Source organism: Camelus ferus, chromosome 5 (genome assembly GCF_009834535.1).
Source record: "Camelus ferus isolate YT-003-E chromosome 5, BCGSAC_Cfer_1.0, whole genome shotgun sequence".
NCBI classification, from domain to species: domain Eukaryota; kingdom Metazoa; phylum Chordata; class Mammalia; order Artiodactyla; family Camelidae; genus Camelus; species Camelus ferus.
The window spans coordinates 49,506,785-49,520,407 of record NC_045700.1 but is presented as its reverse complement, the minus strand read 5'-3'; the positions used below and the strand labels follow the sequence as shown (position 1 = coordinate 49,520,407).

Sequence of the window (13,623 nt, the reverse complement as noted above, 5' to 3'; positions counted from 1 at the left end):
GTTTTGGTCTGATACACTTACATATTTTGAAATGATTACCACCATAGTGTTAGTTAACACCTCTATTATTATTATTTCTTCTTTTGTGGTGAGAATATTTAAGATCAACTCTCTTAGCAACTTTCAAGTATATAATACAGTATTATTAATTATCACAATACTGTACATTGAATCCCCAGAACTTATTATCTTATAACTGGAAGTTTGTATCTTTGACCAGCATCTCTCCATTTTCCCCAGCCCCCAGTCTCTAGTAGCCATCCTTTTACCCTCTGTTTCTGTGAGTTTGGCTTTTTCAGATTTCACATGTAAGTGATATTATAGGGTATTTGTCTTTCTCTGTCTGGCTTGTTTCACTTAGCATGTCCTCAAGTTTTATCCATGTTGTCACAAACAGCAGAATGAAATCCTTATTCTTAAATAATTCTCTGAAAGTATCTGATTTTTTCTCATAAACAGAATGAAAGATTTGACTTGAGAATTCTTGCCTGTGAATTCAGATCTTAATGATATTACATGTATCTATTCCAGAAATGAATGATCCCATTGAATAGTAAAATATTTCCAATTAGTCTGTTAATCATAAGGGGAAAGGGTCTGGAGCTTCTTTTATTAAGAAAAGATAACAAAATCCAACTCTAGATGGAGGTGTATAGGAAAGAATTATCAGTTTATGTTGCGTAGGTCTAAAGGGCGTAACTAGAACTAACAGGTCAAAGTTATCAGAAGGGGAATTTCCATACAACACAAAGAGATTTCTAACAGTTGAACTGGTTAAAGAGGAGTGGGTCACCATGTAGTGATGTGGCCAGTGGGGTCTGGAAGGCTGCTTACCAGTAGGGACTGTTGTATGGAAGGGGAGTGGATAATCATTAAGGAAATGGAGGAAAGAGCTTCAGAATGGTTGGGGGAGCGGGGAGCTGAGCGTATAGATTTTTTTTTTTATCAGTGGAGCTGGGAGCGAAAACCCAGAAATACGAAGCTGATGCTAGAAGGGAACCATTTGCTAATTAGTCTATGAGGCCCAAGAAGTGGGTGGATAGGTATGATCTTTCCCAAATCTTGCCTTGTTGTCTAATGTGTATATTTAACTTTTCTAACTCTAAGAATCTGTGGAAGAACACATTTCCTGGTGCATTTGCAAAACCACCCAGACCCACCAGGCCCTTTTCTTAGTTTTCAAGGCTGCCTTTCGGATGTCACCCTCTTGATACAGTTATTTGGAGCTCTACTGACCTTGTCTCATTATTGCAACTTTTCTAAGCATCTTTAATGTGGAGGAGAGGGGAGAAGGGATAATAACACCAAAAACTAAAGACACAACAGCGTGATTTATTGTAGGACATATTTCTCACAAGAGACAAAACAGCATCAATGAAGAGCAATCATAGGAGTTTCACAGTTGTTTCAGAGCCAGTTTAACAATTCATAGAGGGCTGGCTTCCTATAAACAGCTGCAGAATAGCAGTTAAATGATTTTCTTCTTGCTCTTGGGGGGAGAATGTGTCTAATCTGATGCAGTTGTGCTAAAAGAGAGCTATTAATGACATCTACACCAAATATCATTTCAATAAATTGCTTCCCTTCATTAATCTAGGTGTCAGTGTCTGCATTAATGTTGTTTACACAGCAGAAGGGCTCAGGGAGAGATAATAAGACGTATTTTTAGTGATATGTGAGGGTGGCCCTGTGAAAACAAGCAAATGTATAGCTAGTCTCGACTCTGATGAATCAAAATCATTTCACTTACTCATTCTTTCACTCCGCAATTATTCTTTGAGTGACTGCTATGTGCCCAGCACTGTGCTAGGTCCTTATATGGCAATGAACAAAAGCCTTCAGGGAGCTTATGGTCAGTAGGGAGACAGAAATTGTCACCCACACACATAATGGACTGTGAGGAGGGCCATTAAGGAAAAGTATAGATTTGAAAGAGTGTAACAGGGGAAACAAATTTAGATGACACCTGACTGTTTTTCCAGAAAGCTCAGAGCTTCAGACTGGAAAAACTTATATTATTATATAGGTGATGGTCACTCTCTTTGGGAGTCTAGCTCAGAATGAATGTTGTGCCTCCATTTCCATCAAATCTGTATATGACTCTCAAGAAAATAGAAGTTTCCTTATCTCAGCTGTTAAATAACAGAGTTCCAGTGAGGTGCTTGTGGACAATGACCATTTGTGTAATTAGCAACAGGTGCACTGTCAATGAGACTAAGACACAGTGTGTCTCTGGGCAGTTGTGTAATATTTAGGCACTGTCCTTCCACCCTCAAAGCTTTAGGTAGACTGAAAAACCATTTGTCCCTCTGGTGCCCACTAACAGTGTGCACTGCTTCAGGGATGAACTGGGGCTGCCTCTGGACAGAGTATTTTTTTCTCAGTGTTTTGGTGTCTGTGAGGTGGCTCACCTGGTTCAGGTGTTCTAGAACTTTCAAGAATCACCCTTAGAATGACATCCAAGGCCCTGAATCTGTTTGTCAGAGGATACAGATGAGAAGAGTGCTCTGGCTTAGCACTGGCTGCTGTAATGGTAGTCCAGGAGGAGCAAATGCATGTCCAAGAAAATGCTACTCACTGGTGGGAACATGCCAGCATCTGGAAAACTCATAAGATACTAAACTAGCATAAGAATATATCTGTACCATTTCTGCCTCAATCTTATTGAGTTGGTGGGGGGTAGATATTATGATACTGTGTCATCCTGTGACTGGAATGTACCATCATTAACATCATTAGCATCTTCCTCCTCACTGATTACATTTTTGAAATCTTATATGTCAGGCTTTTTCTTTTCTTTTCTTTGCTTTGCTTTTCTTTTCGTATTTAATTATTTTTTTAATTGAAGTATAGTCAGTTTACAATGTTGTGTCAAATTCTGGTGTACAGTATAATGTTTCATACATATACATACATATATTCATTTTCATATTCTTTTTCACTATAGGTTACTACGATGTGTGGAAGATAGTTCCCTGTGCTATACAGTATAAACTTGTGTATCTATTTTGTATATGGTAGTTAGTATCTGCAAATCTCAAACTCCCAATTTATCCCTTCCCACCCCCTTCCCCCTGGTAACCATAAGTTTGTTTTCTGTGTCTGTGAGTGTGTTTCTCCTTTGTAAGTAAGTTCATGTGTGTCTTTTTTTTTTTAAAGATTCCAGATGTGTGCTATACGGTATTTTTCTTTCTCTGTCAGACTTACTTTGCTTACTATGATCATCTCTAAGTCCATCCATGTTGCTGCAAATGGCATTATTTTATTATTTTTTATGGTTGAGTAGTACTTCATTGTATAAATATACTACAACTTCTTTATCCAGTTATCTGTTGATGGACACCTAGGTTGTTTCCATGTCTTGCTATTATAAATAGTGCTGCTATGAACATTGCGGAGCATGTGTCTTTTTGAATTAGAGTTCCCTCCGGATATATGGGAGTGGGATTGCTGGATCTTATGATAAGTCTATTTTTAGTTTTTTAAGGAATCTCCATACTGTTTTCCATTATGGCTACACCAAACTACATTCCCACCAACAGTGTAGGAAGGTTCCCTTTTCTCTACATCCTCTCCCATATTTGTCGTTTGTGGACTTTTTAATGATGGCCATTCCAACAGGCATTGTTTTAAATTCTGTGATCTCTCTGTCTATCCAAAATTTTATTTAATTCTCACAACTGATCCCCAGAATATAACTCCCAAACACAGGAATTTTCGAATTTATCCTCATTATAAATGAGAAGATATTTTCCACTTTCCAAAAGGAAAGACAATAATTTTACATCTGAGGTGTCCCTCCTACCTGCCTACCTGTGTCTTAGAATGTTATTCAGAATTTGACTGCCATATTTGGCTTCAAGGGCAGGAGGAGGCCAGCAGAGTTTGTGGAAAAGTGTCAGGTTCTTTGAGTTCACAAGTGGTTAGTGACATAATAAACAATTGTATTTATGTGTCTCCCGACAATGTTCTAGGGTTGACAGTGACTGCTAGCCTCATGAGAACAAGGAGACCCTTTTCAATGCTTTTCCTCCACTCACTAGAAAATGCCTGGTACATAGTAAGGGCTCAGTAAATATTTGTTGAGTAAAAGAAGATTTTTTTTTTGAATAAAAGGAGGAAAGTCAGGGCTTCCTAATTGGAATTGCTTCTAAATCTAATATTTCTGTTTCTAATTTAGCCCTTGGTTTGGTTAGAAATGAAGTAGTGGGTTAGAAACCTTATTGAGCTGAGAAAGTAAATGGTTGCTTAAGAACGAAATATTTTGCATTGATTCATTGGAGGTAAATGAAACAAGCAAAAGTCACCAAGTGACCTTAATACTTCGGTATGTGCTCATCTATGTTTTACTATCATACGTGTCATCTGAAAGTTATCCGCCCTAAATTTTCCTCTACTTGGCATTCACATTGGTGGTGGTGAAGACGAGGGACGTCGTCAAGGCGTTTGTGAACATACTTGATGTCTTTTAGCTTAGCAGTTGTAGCTTGGAATCCTCAATGCCAACAAGATGTCATCAGCCCCCAGTATTTTATGAGCCTTTTAAAAGGGTGAGTATCCAGGAATGATACTCGAGCAGTTTGTCAGGGCACTGTGCAATAACTACTTTGAAGAGCTGCTTCTTGGACTGAAATCAAATTGCAATGGCTCCACACAGCCGACGGAGGTTTTAATATCAGTCCAGTCCATCACCCACAGAGAACACTATTAATAACCAGGTAAAAGCCTTTGTGTATAAGCCGATTCCATTTACAGTTATATCATGTCAGGCGGATGTCAGCGTCCTATCTTGTCTTAGTCATAATGACGGCTAATATGATCCATGTGGGATAATAGATGGGGTGGGAAGGATTACGGAGCTAAAAATCAATCAGGGCTTTCTCATACATTTCTATGCTTTTGTGGCTGGTTAAATCATCAAAGTCTAAAGATTGATTTTTTTGCCTTAGTAATCAATCCTTCACAATCTGTTACCTTTTCCCTCCTCCTCTCACCCTACTTTTTTTTTTTTTAACATGTAGACAAGAGTTAAATTCTTTCTTTGGATAAGTACCGAGATATACTCTTTGCCCCAGAGGGAAGATTTATCACATTTTGAAGGGAGAGCTGAAAAGTTGTGCATGCTACCATACCAGACAGGCAAGATATGGGGGTTGATAAGTATGAAGTCGTTTGTTCTTTTCAGAAATAAGTTATTTATGCTTGGGTATTTGGTATTTCATTTTCATCAGCTAAAGCAGAGGCTCAGTTTATATCTCTAAAGGAAATCCGGTTTTAACATTTATACAATGAGACACGTCAGCATGAAACACTGGCATCCTCAAGCACTGAAAGCAGCAACAGATCATGTGTCTTTGGCTTTGAGATATATATGATATATATGTGTATGCATTTACCAAGGTTCTAAGACAGTGGTGAGAGTGCTAATTTGATACAGAACAGCTCAAAGGGGAAGCCATATATCTGCTATTCCTGAGAATTTAGGTCTCTTTGGCTAAAAACTATAAATATCCAGGTAATCATCTCAGAACAGGTTGACAGTAGATATGAGGGGGTGAAAAGGGGAGAGACTAGGACTTAGAAATGGACAACAGGTGGGACAGGAACCCTGTGATAGGCCCATCTGAGGAACTGGAAGAGGGCCAGTGTGTCAGCACAACTTGTGACATGGAGGTACTGTTACCTGCACAGCAGTTGGTGTCAGGGAGATCAGACATGGAATAACCACATCCTATAGGTGTGGGGAACAGAGGAACCTGGAAGGGGCCAGTCATTCATTCACTAATCACAATCTTTCATTAAATGGGCACTATTCAAATTATTATTGTAAACAAATAACTTGGATGCAAGGAGATAACTGTCACAATTGATGGGTGTTGATGACCTGGCACTCTGAGCAGAGAGGCAGACAGGAAGCTTAGGATTCATTGGCAATACTCTGTGGAGAGGTTAGCAAGAACAATCCAGTGGCTTTCTCCACAGTAGCTCCAAACACGTCCTGTGCTTCATATCTAGTTTGCCCCTCCAGAATCACTCATCTTTCTTCACTCTGTATGGACTCATCATTGGACTTGCTTTCCCTCTGGCCAACAGTGAGTCCTCATAGGAGATTGGAGAGAGGGAAGGGGGGCGGTCAGCATGTTTATTCCCAACAGTGGCCTTCCATAGTGGTAACGTAGCCAAGGGCTGACTGTGCCCCCTGCCCACGGGTTGGAGCTCCTCTAGAGGCTGCCATCTTTGCACACTTCCTCCTGCGGGGTTCCAGTAACCTCACTTCCCATTCCCTTTAAGCCTCAGGTTAACAGCTTCAGGCTACTGTGCTATCCCTTTTAGTTTCCTTATCTTCAACCCACACATTTGTAAATTGTCACTTTTTAAACTTCCCTCAAATTATCTTGAATTTGGCACTGCCTCCTGCTGCCCCCCAGCCTGATACATATCCTAAGTTCATCACTCTCCATCTCTTCTACTACCATCTAGTCCTGTAAGGTTACAGCACTAGCTTCCTAATTCACTCTCTGATTTCACTTTTGTGTTTCTACAGCCTGTTCACTACGTAGCAGCCAAAACAATCTTTTTAAAAACATAAATCAGATTGTGACAATCTCCTGCTTAAAACCCTTGAATGGTTGCCCAGCTCTTTTGTAAAATCCAAAGTTCTTACCCTGACTTAGGACACCCTTCATGAAATAATTCCTTCTTTCCACTCTGGCCTCATCTATGACTACTCTCTGCCTCAGAGCTATGTTCCAACTACCCTCGCCTTCTCTGATCACTCAGATACTCCAATGATTTTCCTCTCTGAACGTCAAATGGCTGCTCCTACCATTCATATCTCAGAAAGGTCATGCTAACATGGCCAACCATTTTCTGTGACATTAACTTATTCTAATTTTCTACATAGTTCCCTACCTAACTGCTTCTCTCTCTTCTCTCTCTATCCATCCATCCATCCATCCTCCCACAAGAATCTAAGCTCTATTGGAACAGAGAACTTGTCTTTCTTGTTCTGCACTATGTCTCCACCACATTGTACAGTATCCGACATATAACTGACACTCAGTAGATACTTATGGAATGAATGAATTAATTAATGAATGAGCAAATCAGAGGGCCCAATCCTGGAAGGAACAGAGAATGAACCAAGTTTCTAAGATAGAGGTTCAAGCAGGAAAAATAGAAGGATTGGGCTACTAGAACTGCAGTACTTGTTAGGACCAGATAGAAATAATTTTTTTAGAACTGGGTTATGTGGTAATGGCCAGATAAGAACTCTAGAGTCATTCTAGGGTCAGAGTTCATCTTTTTTGTGTGTGTGCCATGAACTCCTTTGGAAGTCTGATGAAGCCAATAAATCCTTTCTCAGAAAAATGTTTTTAGTACATAAAATAAAATATCTACAAGTATAAGAAAAGCCAATTATATTGAAATACAGTTATAAAAATATTCTAAAATTGTGATTAGTAATATATTTGCTTTATTAATAGATTAAAAATAAAATATAGCAATGTGTCTGATAACCACCAGGATTCTGAAGTAGTGATGAGTGTAAATGGTATTTTGAGATAGTGGCATCAACAATAATAGTGATATGAAAAAAGAATATAATTTCTGTAAGTCCCATGTGTGCTAATTTTGTTCTGGCTTATTATCTACATTGACAATGCAAGGAATACCAAATCTAGAATTTAGTGAAAATAATTTTTCTCCCACTGAAGCTCCCAGACATCCTATATTCTATCCATTGACATTTGGGAGTCCATTTAGAACCTTGATGGAGCTGGGCCTGGAGGTGGAAGTCCAGCAGCTCATCCAAAGATGGAGGGGGCCAGCAGAGGCATGTACTGCTGCCAGAGCACTGCTCTATGAGAACACTTGAATGACCCCAGTATGAGCAAAGATTGGTGAATCTCAAAAGAGCTTAAGATCTAAGGATGCTTTCTTGTATCAGATCCAAATCATTGTCTTTTTAAAGACTGAATTTCTCCAATCTTGGAAACCTTGAAAGAGAATATTTTCTGCTGTGATGTTTAGGGCTTACTGCTTCCCAGTAGTCAAAGAACCAGTTTAAGTAGGAGGCTTCATGCAGTATCTCTGTGTTTCTGTAGGTTCCCATACACATAAACATTGGGAAGATGAAATCCTGTGGTTCTGCAGGACATTCCACACATATTTGCCATAAAAAATGAATCCCTCTTGAATAGTGTTTTGGGGTAAACCATTGAAGCTGTACCATTAAATCTAGAATGCATAAGCACTAACAGATGGGGTTCCTTAGGTTCATTCATCACTTTTACGATCCATAGACTCTCCCCAAAGTAGTCTCTTCTTTAACCACATTGGTTTGGGATGTGTGAAATACATTTGTAATTGATCAGAGTTGGAGATGCTCCCACTTGCCACTTAGAAGTAGAGTTCACTTGAATGTGCCCCTTGCTCCCCACTACAAAGAAACAGGCCCAGAGCAAGACAAACATTCAAAATGCAGACTTGTGGCCATCTTGCTTGGATGTCCTGTTCTTCATCAATCAGAAAGCTTTAATGGAATGCAAATTTCTCTTATATGAAATCTCTGAAATTAAAGGTGGTCCTTTCCCATGTATTTTTGTGGAACTTGACACACAGGTCTACAAGCTTGGAAAGTCTGTCACAAATTTGGCCTATAATAAGATTGTTTTGGTCTAGTCAAAAGAACAGAGGAATTTAAATCAAGCCACTGAGTAATTCAAGGAACCATAGAACCATAATGCGTATTGAACTCAGAGTTCTTAGGTGTGAAAAGCTTGGAAATCCTTCAAGGTTTTCTTCTTGTGTGCCACCTATCAGCTTGTCTTATACAGGAGAATTTTCCAGGGGTAACTAATCCTAATGCTTTGTGACAGATCTTGGCTTTGTGGCAAGTTTTCAAGTGGATTTGAATGGCTTTGGGTTGTTGAAATAATTCACTACAATGCAGGTTGACATGTGACATCTTATTTTATTAAGCAGAGAAATTGGAATGGAAATCAAGAGCATGAAACATTCTTTGCTAAAATAAATCAGCAATAATTCCCTATAGATTTGGAGTAGCAGTGAGGTTTGGTCTTATAAGCCCGCCCTCTGACATCTGACAATCAAATTAAAACCAGGTGTCACCTGTAGCACCACAGCCTGTCCCTTCTAACCACTTCCTGGTTTTTGTAGCCACTCTATGTGATTCTGATAAGTAGCACATGCTCTCCGGGTAGGGACTTCTGAAAATATTCAATAGAAATCACGAAATCATGTAAAAAGGGCACCCCCCCCCCCACTTTTTGGTTTGAATTTACAGTGTAGAGTGCTGAGAGCTTGTTGCTCATGGGAAAGATGATTTTTCATCCTGTCTGCTCCAGCACGGCTGATTGCTGTGTGTGCCTGATGGCCTTCCTGGCTATAGTTCTCAGACAGGGTCAGATTGAAGCACATTAGGAATAACTGGGTTTCTGTCCCCTTGACAAGAACCCACGGCTGAACCTGACTTAGGGTTGTGGCCCAGGGTCTTCATGAACAGCACCTCTTCCTCTGTTCCACTCCTAGGTCAAATGCTTATTACCCTTTAAGCCAAAACTTTTACAAGTAATTAACAGTTGAATCTTCTCTGGGCTCAATTCCTTATCCATTTTCTAACCAAATTCCCACTGAAATCAACAACTGGGCCTATTGATTTAATTTAGACTAGTTTAATTTTAATTGATGAGTAGCAGTTGCTTTCACTGAAAGTTTAAATTAAGAAAGACCCAATGAAGTAAACTAATAGATTTTGGTATTTCATAAATATTTACCTCTAAAATGGTAAATCTACTTGTGCTTATAGAGGAAATGAGCTTCTTTAACTTTTAGAAAACATAAGAATCAAGTAAATAAATGATTTGTCAGAAACAGTAGAATATTCACTTTCAACCCTATGAGCACTAGCCACTGTCTAAAGTCCTATTCTCCACATTGAGAAGTGATTGGTTTAAAAGTAATTTCCCACAAGCCACTGTATTGAACATTCATTCACCTTGAAAGCCAAGTAAGAGTGAGGGCAGGTTTGTCAAGGGAGCAGAATCCTGACAGCACAAATTTCATTCCTGAATTACTAAAAAAAAAAAACCCAAAACCAAAAAGCCCATGCACCCCACCCAGCATGTACAGAGAAGTCGCAGCCTTGATGCTATTTTAAGAAAAAATGATTAGTCTCTTTCTTGCTATGAAAACTTTAGCTCATACATTTTCCAGGACTTAGGAATAATTTGAAGTCTATACTTGTATGTTGAAGCCTTTGGGAAATGCTGTGGTCAGAAGTGACCAACATTAACTCATGTTTTAAATTCTGTTTGGTTCCCCCTACTTCCATTCTGAGTTTTAATGTCTTTTCATCCTGGCCAGAAGCCGCAGCTATTTTTCTCCATGCTTAACCTAGCCATTTATCCCACTTTCTTTTGGCAGAAGAATAGAAAACAACATTTGCAGCATCCCTAAATTAATTATACTTTTCTCAAGCTAAAGAACTGTGACAGAACCACAAAACAGCAACTGAAAACTAATTCCTTAAAAGAATATGAAAAAAGGAAGTTGTATAAGATAGGGTAATTAATCTTGCAATAAAAATAATTGTTTACAGTTAAAATTAATGTAACATGCATTCCTCAGCAGATAATAAATTATGGACTTTCTCATTAGCATTTGAATTGATTTCCTCTAATTTCTGAGGAGCACATGAGCATGTGACTAGATTAAGTTTAATTGGACTACAGCTGGTGCTGATTGTATGCTCATGGGGTGGGCACTTTGCTGACTGATTGGCTGTCTCTACATTTTGTTTCCATTGTCTTTCTCTTTCTCACTGTTTTTTTTTTCCTTACAGGTAGAAAGATTGAAAATACTAGGGTCAGAATTAACTGGAGAAAGGACCGTGGTTTTGGACAACGTTAGACAATGAGTTCCTACCAAGAATGATTATGATATAATATATGGTTATTGTATAATATAACTGTTATTACCATCTTCTTATCATTACATAATTATTATTTCATCAGCAACTAACTATTGGCCATCTACCATGTGCTGGTGTTGCACTTAGTACATGTCATTTAATCTTTACAGCAGCTTTATTGTAGATGTTATTATTCTTCCCATTTTATGGATGAGTAAATTAAGGTTAGAGGGGTAGATAACTTGTCCAAGGTAACACAGATAAATATAATAGAATTGAGATTAGAAATCAGTTTTTTTTAATCCTAGATATCATGTTCTTAATCATTTTATTATTCTGATTATTTGAAGTTTCAAGCAGTCTAACTACCTTGTTGATGGGGCATGAAAATGGGTAGTCTGTTCCCCTAGCTAAGCATCTGTAGGTAGCAGAGCATCCGCAGAAAGTGGAAACAGCTAAGAAGGTGTTAACTTATAGCTGATGAAGGACTGTATGGTCACCGTGGATATAGGCAAGGTTTCTAATAGGTTCATGATTAGGGAAAAAGCGTGAGTCCAATTAACTTCGGAATTCCTAAAAGTGGGAAGCAACCAGTATTTGAAAAAAGTCAAGAGGAAGAATTGGTAAAATATAGGCCCAATTCTATTAGGTTGTATCTGATTAGAGCTGAGAAAATTAAGAACAAAAGAGTAATGGTAGATTTTTAGTCCTACAATGGATGTTTTCTCTTAGAATAAATGTCTCACTCACATGAAGTAGAAGAACTATTTAGAGCAATTTGAAAAATAACCTCCTCCAGAGAATTTGATGGGTCTTTCTGTTCTTCTCACTTGAGAGGGGACTTAAGTCCCATCCCAACAGGAATGTCTCAGGCCTTTTGCTTATTGATATACAGGACAAGTTTGGGAGTAGGAGTTGTTTCAGCAGAAGATAAAACAATTTTAGGTGGATTTAATGGCTTTTTCTTCTGGGTTGCCATTAACACCTGTATTACTCAGGGTCCTCATTTTACTCTGCCTTGCCTTATAGTCAGCTGTTGACACAGTCATTCCCCAAACACTGGGCACGCCTTGAGGATGCGGCCTCAAGGTGTGATAAATACACCATAATGTATTTAGCTGCAATTCTAAATAAAATTTTCCTAATTCTAAATAAAGTTATGTCTTGAAAGTTTTTCCTCTCTCTCATTTGCCAAATATATCTTACTACACAATGTTGTATTCAGTAGGCTATTCATAAATTTAAATGTTGTAGGTAATTATATGGAGAAATAGTGATTGATCATGGTACCCAATATCAGTATGAACCAAAAAAGAAGACTTTAGAGAACATATGTGAGGTTATACATTTGAATATAAAATTTTGATCAAGATAGAGGCCTGCTAAAGTATTAAACAGAGGACTTATTTATTTATTTTTTGAAGTATAGTTGATTTACAGTGTTATGTTAGTTTCTGGTGTATAGCATATTGATTCAGTAATACATATATATAGTATTTTCCATATGTTCTTTATCAGCATAGGTTATTATAGGATATTGAATGTAGTTCCCTGTGCTATTCAGTAGGATCTTGTTTATCTATTTTATATATAGTAGTTAGTATCCACAAATCCTAAACTCCTAATTTATCCCTCCCCTTCTTCCCCACTGGTAAGCATATTTTTAAATACACACACACAGACACACATTTTAGGTCTGGTTTCTCCTCCCTGCTTAAATATTAATCATGGGAAAGAAATAAAATTAGACACTTGACTGATGTGCTAATGTTTTAATTGAGACAATGGGCCCAGTACAAATGCCAAGGGACCAGCCTGCTTGGAGCCTACTTTGATCCTTTGACTTTTGGCATTTTTCACCAAGTTCCTAGATGGCTCCTCTCTTTTTCACTCTCCTCTTGTTTGGAGCTGTTAAAAATCTGTAATCCATATCCTTTGGTTCAGTTTTATCACAAATTGAAATACAGCCCCACTTAAATTTTCCCAATAAACAAAGTACCACGTTGTCGCAGCCTAGCCTTTCACCTCATTATGGTGGGAGCAGAGTGTGATGTCACACTTGACCCAATACCAGCCTGCCCATAAATGATACAGCCTGTTCCCCCTTTGCTTCCTGGCTCGAGCACTGGGAAGGAGCTTAGTATGAAATTCATGCTGTGTTGACAGATTTAAAAGTTGCTACAAACTCTAACAGACAGCAACTGCAGTTTGTAGACATACACAACATGTACCGCTCTCTTGTATTCCTAAGTGATGACATTCTTCGTTTAAAGAGTTACGTTTATGTAGCTCATTACTGTGGCCCGTCTATGAAATGAGGGTGGTGGAGAGAAGGGAAAAGAAGGCTAAATTGGATATGAAGACATTTACCAGAAGAATTTTCCAAATGTTAATGAGCAGCTTAAAGGGCTGCACACGTGTTGCAACGTAATTGGGTTTGATGCCTTCTGGGGACTCTGAAGCTTTTCCATTCTTGCCCATTGTATTTTGAGAGGTGGAATGATCCCCTTAGATTTCTAACACTTTGGCTCGGAAGATCCACACACTGCTAGATTGTAAATCTGCAGACAGCCAACAAACAGGGCCGAGCTCCAGCAACTCTTGTTTGGTTCGAACTTTTCAAGCAATTAAATGAATGGCAGTCTCTAAATGTCTCTGGAGAGGTACACTGTGCTATGAGGAGAATT

The 13,623-nt window shown here is 38.5% G+C and overlaps 1 long non-coding RNA gene across 1 annotated transcript in view; it reads left to right on the top strand.

Annotated features, from left to right (window-relative positions):
- Nucleotides 1–12,093, top strand: part of LOC106730188 — a 187,763-nt gene extending 175,670 nt beyond the window's left edge. The window contains exon 4 of the long non-coding RNA XR_001366625.2: nucleotides 10,868–12,093. This is a non-coding gene — a long non-coding RNA (uncharacterized LOC106730188). The remainder of the gene's footprint in view (nucleotides 1–10,867) is intronic.
- The last annotated feature ends 1,530 nt before the right edge of the window (nucleotides 12,094–13,623 follow it).